Source organism: Melanerpes formicivorus, unplaced genomic scaffold (assembly GCF_026170545.1).
Source record: "Melanerpes formicivorus ecotype bairdi unplaced genomic scaffold, bMelFor1.0.p_v2 SCAF_14, whole genome shotgun sequence".
NCBI classification, from domain to species: domain Eukaryota; kingdom Metazoa; phylum Chordata; class Aves; order Piciformes; family Picidae; genus Melanerpes; species Melanerpes formicivorus.
Window position 1 is genome coordinate 38154 of NW_027142366.1, and position 7905 is coordinate 46058.

Genomic DNA, 7905 nt, shown 5'->3' on the forward strand with positions numbered 1-7905 from the left:
AAGGATCAAGACACAATGATCTCCAAACACAGCAAACCCTATCCTCACCACTGTCTTTTACAATATGCTTTAAAGGTATGTTACATCTTCTCTTGTCTAAGATGCTCAAAAATCCTAAGTTGTTTTATGTTAGCAAGATTCTCCTTGATCTATAAAGATAAAGCTGGCCAGGCTCCATCTCCATAAGTAAAGAAAAATCTTGCACGTAAACAGCAAAAGTGAAAAGGCTTCTTTGCCGGGTCAAAGGTGACATCTTGACTATTCACGGTTCTGCCCGGTATAAAATTGACCGTAACCTAACAATCCATCCTTACTCATCCTAACAATGCTGCTCTTTTGATACTTTGGTTTTGCTAAGGCACCGAGTCCTATAGATACTATCTTTGGCCTAATGTTGTTTGTTCTTCTTTCAAATTTCTCCTAGCTAAAACTTCCAGAATTCTTATATCCTCCATAAACTTTGTTAAATCACGCTTGAAACTGCACATGAAATGAAAGTTTGAGAATGTAGTATACTTTAGCCATTTTTTTGGGGGGGATGTAACACCTGAATTCTCCCTTGTTTTTTATAACCTAAAATGCAAATGTATTTTGTGTTATAATCAGACTAACTATTTAAAATTAAGACAAACTGGTGAGTTAACATACAAGTCCATGACAACATATTCTCTAACCACACAACAATTAAGCAATTGTGATATTCAGTCCTAATACACATAGCTTTATGGTACATTCTCCCGATTGATGCTTTTGATCTCAGATTATCGTAACAGACATTGTGACCTGTGTTAGGTAGGTCTGCTGATTTTCAGCTTCATGTGAAATGCTATTTGTCCCATCCTTGTGATTCTTGTGCTGTTGTTTGTTGAGATGATTGCGGTACTGCGTTGCAGAAGTGATGTTCCCGGGTGTTGACATGGGTTAGCTATTTTTTGCTGGCATTACTAAAACCTTAGTTATAAAATATGCATCCTTTTTGTTTTAATATATAATCCCTCTCTTAAAACGATTTTGAATACAAACAAAAAAAAAAAAACTCATTCTATAATATCCCTATATCAAACTCTTATGCTAACACCAAAAATCTCTAAAGAACTGAAAGAACTATGTTAAAATTAAATTATCAAATCAATGTCTAAAAAGAAACTAATAAAAAGTTAGAGCTCTTTCAAAATGCCATGGCACGAAAAAAAAAAAAAAAGAAGGTTTGAACCAAAAGTTAAAATTTGAACTCACAGAAAAACGAAAGTTTGAGCTCATTACTAAATGCTTATACCTTAGTACAATCACTAATTACTTAATACTTATAAATACTAAATACTTACTATTCATTATGCTTACAGGTAAAACAACTATTGAAAACAGAAAAAAAATAAATCTCTAAAACACATCACAATCAGAAATAATGAAATAATGAAATAATCATTGTTGCTTTAAATCAGAACACAACTTTCATAGACTAGAGAGGTTATCAGAAGGGGGGGGGAGAAATGGGGGGGGGGGGGGGAGGTGGCTGGCTAGCAAAGGCACCATAGGGACAAAGAGAGGGAGGGAAAAGGGGGGTGGGAAGAAAGCCACCGAATTCACACCAGCTGCCCTTCCAGGCAGCCTCCAGGTCAAATGTAGGATTCGCTGAAGGCATGGAGACTTCCATAGGAGGTGATAGCAGCAATTTTGAGCTACATTGATGTTTTTGAGCCTAAAACTCGAGGTGCTTGTAACAGATGCCACTGTCTCTTCTCCACTCCATATTGCTGGATGTCAGTGCATACAACTTACAGCAGCAGTTCCTAAAGTACACAAAAGTATCTGGCAATCAGTGTTTCTTACAGGCTTCTAGGACAGTCATCTTCTCCCAAGTCATGCTTTTTGCCTAAAGTGTCCCTTCTGTCCACAATTGTGGTGGGTTTGGAAGGGTAAGGCCGAGAAGCCTCCTCCCTTCCCCCTTGTAAGGTAAAAGGGAAAAAAAAATTGAAGGGAAAGGAAAAAAAACATCACAAGCTGAATTAGCAAAGCAGTGGAGCTATATTTACAAAACAATGTAAGGTATGCAGGGGAATGTTTACAAATTTACAATATCTACAATATATACAAAGATATACAACAGAGTAACACAGAAATGAGAGTAACCCCCCTCGGCAGAGAGGGGGTTCCCCACCTCCGCTCTCCCCTCTCTCCCCCCCCCCTTCCCAGAGTGGGATAGAAAGAGAGAGAAAAGAGAGGAAAAAAAAAAATGTTAGAAGCAGTTTGTGTTAATTGGAAAGGAGTTAATACAGGCCTGGTATCTGGACTTCAAGGCCGAGGCCTTGGCAGAAAGCCCAGCACAGAGACAGAGAGCTGCTGCACCGTGGAAAGGCGGAAGCAAGACTGATAGAAAAGTCCTGGAAATGTCCAGTTCACTCCCAGTTCAGAAGGTGCTTCCTCCCACTCTTCCAATGAAATTAGTTTAGACTATTCCTTCCGTTTACCAACTTCCGTCCACCATATTCCCTTTCTTAAGGGGGCAGCGTCAACCGGCCACAGTCCACCCCTTCTAAACAATTTCATTGGCTGTTCACACTGTCCATCCAATCCAAAACGATATTTACAGTTCGTGAGTAAAGTTCATAGTCCATTCCGGCTATGCTCAGATGTAGATGATTCAAAAGTCCAAGAAAATCAGAAAATGAGAAAAATGGAAAACAGTTCATTTCTTCACCGACGAAGCGAAGAAAAGGGAAACGGGGATTCTCAGGGTCTCTTAGTTGACTCAGGGCTCTCAGGGATCTCAGGGTTCGTGCACCGTAGATTCCTCGTTGATTCTTCCTTTGGACGCAATGTAGCTGTACAACAGTTTGAAATTAACCTCTTTCAGCTAAAGTTAAATTTCTTTGTGGAATACACTGAATTTCACCATTCTCTTGCATTACCCAATAAGTGTGACCCGGACCTTCAGCTGAAACCACCCCTCGGACAGGTTTAGCCTCTCCTGAGGGTGAAAATACCCAAACAGTTTTACCTAACAGATTCTTTTCTCTAACAACAGGAACTCTATCACCTTCTACTTTCCGTAGCAAATCTGAATGTGCAGGTCCAGCTCGGTTCACTGAACCTCTACTATTTACCAGCCAGGTTGCTTGTGCTAAATGTTTTTCCCGGTTTTTCAAAGATCCACCCCCCATGGCTTTAAGAGTGGTCTTCAACAAACCGTTGTAGCGTTCAATCTTCCCTGAAGCTGGTGCATAGTAGGGAATGTGGAATATCCACTCAATACCGTGCTCTTTTGCCCAGCTCTTTACAAGGTTGTTCTTGAAATGAGTTCCGTTGTCTGACTCGATCCTCTCCGGAGTTCCGTGTCTCCACAGGATCTGTCTCTCCAGACCGAGAATGGTGTTGCGTGCAGTTGCATGTGGAACTGGATAAGTTTCCAACCATCCAGTGTTTGCCTCTACCATAGTAAGCACGTATTGCTTACCAGAACGAGAATGTGGTAGAGTGATGTAGTCAATCTGCCAAGCTTCACCATACTTGTACTTGGACCATCTGTCACCATACCACAAGGGCTTAAGTCGTTTTGCCTGCTTAATAGCAGCACAAATGTCACAGTCATGGATGACTTGTGTGATAGCATCCATGGAAATGTCTATGGATCTGTCACGAGCCCATTGGTATGTCGCATCTCTGCCTTCATGTCCTGACGAATCGTGAGCCCACCGAGCTAAGAATATCTCACCTCGGTGTTTCCAGTCGAGATCAAGATTAGAGTCCATGTCTACTTGAGAAACTCTTGCAGCTAGATCTGCCTGATGGTTGTGTTGCTGTTCCTCAGTAGCTTTGCTCTTAGGAATGTGAGCATCGATGTGTCTCACTTTCACTGGAATTCTCTCGATTCGATCAGCAATGTCCTGCCATAGGTCGGCTGCCCAAATGGGTTTTCCTTTTCTCTGCCAACCACTCTTCTTCCAGTTCTTTAGCCAAACCCATAGAGCATTGGCTACCATCCATGAGTCGGTGTAGAGATAAAGCTTTGGCCATCTCTCACGTTGACCTACGTCGAGAGCTAGCTGGACAGCTTTTACCTCTGCGAACTGACTGGATTCTCCTTCTCCATCTTTCGCTTCTGCAACTCGGCGTGTTGGACTCCACACTGCAGACTTCCACCTTCGCTTGTTTCCAACAAGACGACAGGAACCGTCTGTGAACAAAGCGTATTTCTTTTCGTCATCAGAGAGGTCATTGTAAGGAGGAGCTTCCTCAGCACGAGTTACTTTCTCCTCCGGAGGTTTAGCACAGTTGATACCTTCAGGCCAACTTGAGATCACCTCCACTAGACCAGGTCTTTCAAGATTTCCCATTCGAGCTCTCTGTGTTATCAGAGCCATCCACTTAGACCATGTTGAGTCTGTGGCATGATGTGGTGTGGAGCCTTTGCCTTTGAACATCCAATTCAAAACTGGTAATCTGGGAGCTAAGAGAAGTTGTGATTCAGTTCCAATCACTTCAGAAGATGCTTTCACTCCTTCATAGGCAGCTAAAATTTGTTTCTCTGTTGGAGTATAGTTAGCCTCTGAACCTCTGTAACCTCGACTCCAGAAACCAAGAGGTCGTCCACGTGTCTCACCTGGAGCTTTTTGCCACAAGCACCAGGTTGGACCATTGTCACTTGCAGCCGTGTACAAAATGTTCTTAATGTCTGGACCATCTCGGACGGGTCCCAGACCCATTGCTTGAATCACCTCTTGCTTTATCTGGTCAAAGGCTGCTTGTTGTTCAGGTCCCCAGTGGGAATGGTTTCTCTTTCGAGTCACATCATACAGAGGTTTCACAATCTGACTGTATCCAGGAATGTGCAGTCTCCAAAATCCCACTATCCCTAAGAAACGTAGGGTCTCTTGCTTGTTTGTGGGACTTGCCATGGTGGAGACTCTATTTACCACATCCACTGGAATGTGTCGACGTCCATCCTGCCAGCGCTCTCCCAGAAACTGAATCTCTGTGGTAGGTCCTTTCACCTTGTCTCGCTTGATGGCAAAACCTGCATTCAGAAGAATGTCAATGATTTTGTTACCTTTCTCGAAGACTTCCTCAGCAGTTTTACCCCAGACGATGATATCATCGATGAACTGGATGTGTTCTGGAGCACCGCCTTTCTCCAGAGCATCGTGGATCACTGCATGACAGATGCTTGAGCTGTGGATCCAGCCCATTGGCAGCCTGTTGAAAGTGTACTGGATTCCTCTCCAGGTGAAAGCAAACTGAGGCCTGCATTCTTCTGCTATGGGAATAGAGAAAAATGCATTAGCAATGTCTATGGTAGCATACCATTTGGCCTCTTTGGATTCCAGCTCATACTGTAGCTCCATCATGTCTGGTACTGCTGCACTCATAGGTGGTGTCACTTCATTCAGGGCTCGGTAGTCGACCGTCAGACACCAGTCTCCATTCTGCTTCCGCACAGGCCACACTGGACTGTTGAAAGGCGAATGAGTTTTGCTGACGACTTTCTGACTCTCCAACTGACGAATCAGATTCTGAATGGGCAACAAAGAGTCACGGTTGGTTCTGTATTGTCTGTGATGCACAGTCTGAGAAGCAACCGGCAATTTAATGTCCTGTATCTTATGTTGTCCCACAACTGCAGATTCATCAGAAAGTTCAGGTCTGGCAGACAGCTTCAATTTTTGTCCATCAATTTCTATAGAAGCTACTCCAAAAGCCCATTTGTAACCTCTAGGGTCTTTGAAACGCCCTTCTCTCAGAAAATCAATTCCCAAAATACAAGGTGCGTCAGGTCCGGTCACAACTGTATGCTTCCTCCATTGTTTACCAGTTAAACTTATGTTAACCTCTACCTTACTTAACTCTTGAGATCCACCAGTGACTCCCAGAATAGTTATAGACTCTGATCCCTGATAATTTGATGGTATTATGGTGCACTGAGCTCCTGTGTCAACCAAGGCCCTGTACTTCTGAAATTGTGAAGTGCCAGGCCACTGGATGTACACATCCCAATAGATTCTATTATCTCTGTTATCCCTCTCCTCCCCCTGGCGGGAGGCAGGGCACCCCTAGTTATGGGGAACATGCGCACATGTGCATTGCACATAGTTTGCAGGGTTATAACTTTGCATGTTATAACTGGAGCCACTGTTGGAGCCATAAGAGTCATTCTGGGGAACTGTGGAAGTAACAGCTACCCTTCTGGTATTGCTACCTTGGGTTCTGCCACTTTGCAATTCCCTCAGTCTCCTGAACAGATTAGAAGTTGGTTGGCCATCCCAGCAGTTCATGTTCTCACCAAACTGATCACGCAGAGTTATCCAAATAGTTCTACGTGATTGCCTTGGTGGTCTGTTTTGGAATAACCTGTTTTGGAATGACCTCCTTGGAGGACGTGTATTCCTCACAGATGAAACTTGTATCCACCTGGAGGAAGAATTGAAATCATCCTTCTGTGCCAATTGGTATATGGAATCTTTCAGATCCTTCATGCAATTCTCAATTTTTCCAGACAGAGTTTCAATGGCTGAAACCAAAGAACCACGTGTCATGCTATCCTCCAATTGTCTCATTTGATCACTGAATTGGCCAACCGTAGGAGAAGCTCCACCATAACTTCTTGACACAATTCTGCTTGCCAGAATGATTGTATAATTAGAAGGAGCAAGTTTGATGATCTTTTTAGCAAGACCAATACCCACAGGAATGTCATCAGGATTCAGAGTTTCATGTTCACCATAGAGTAGCTCTCTAACAGCAAATTCTCTCAAGCGCTTAATTCCCTCATCTATGGTAGTCCAGGGTTTAGGGTTCCATGGAAGGTCATCGCGGGAAGGGTATCTCAGGGCAACCGCCATTAAAAGGCGTATCCACAGATTAACCTTACCGAGAGCTTCGCCTAGATGTCTATCTATTCCATTGTCCCTTGAGAGAGTTCCTAACTGAGCTGCTGACTTGTCTCCAACTGTTAGAGCTGAAGCACCTGTATCATAACACCTACTAAGCCAAGCTAGAACTGGCTCCTTATCTGCCCTGGTGAAATCTTTACGGACATTTTGCAATTCCTCCCGTGGTGATGAACAGTCTGTAATATCATCTTGTTCCTCATCTCCCTGAATTCTTTGTCCATATAATCCTGCTGTCATTCTCCTAAGGATCTCTTTAAGCTGAGAACCACCTTTCATAGTTTCATAGTTTCATTCAGCCAGCTGCCTTCCTAACTTCATCTCTATCCTGCTTTGATCTCACTAGGTTAGCTAGATCCTTAAAACAAACCTTCTCTTCCTCCTGAGCAGGATCTTTTAGAGTAGAGGGCCCCTCACCAGGATCAGTCTCCTCCTCTTCTTCTCCATCTTTGGCCTTTCCACCTCTAGTCTTTAAAGGAGCCACCTTAACTGGAGCTGTGTTTGAATTTACAGCCACCTTAATAGAAGCTGACAGGTCCTGAGATAAATCAGCTGATGGGGCAGTGACTTCCGGTCCCACCGAGGGAGTGGGCGGAAGTGATGTTGCTCCGTTAATGGCCGACGGAGAAGAAGAAGAAGGAGAAGGAGTAGGTGCCATGTTGATACCAGCCGATGCCCTTGGCTGCTTGCTAGAATCAGCAAAGTCATTTAGAGCTGCTTTACCAATTAACTTTTTAGCCTTCTTTTTAGCTGACACAGATTCTCCACAGTCCTCGTCACTAGATGACTCTGGGACTGATCGAGAGCCACGGCCTTTTCTTTTTGATCTAGTTTTAATAACAAAACAAGCTCTGGACACCTTTCTCTCCCGACACCAGGAATACAGAGAATACACATTAGTTATCACCAGCAGCAGAATTATACACATGAAATAAATCACCTTTTGATCCCAGGCATCACCTAAATTTACTCTTTCCTCCGGTGGAATCTTAAAACCCTTTATCTCAATTGGGAGAGTGGT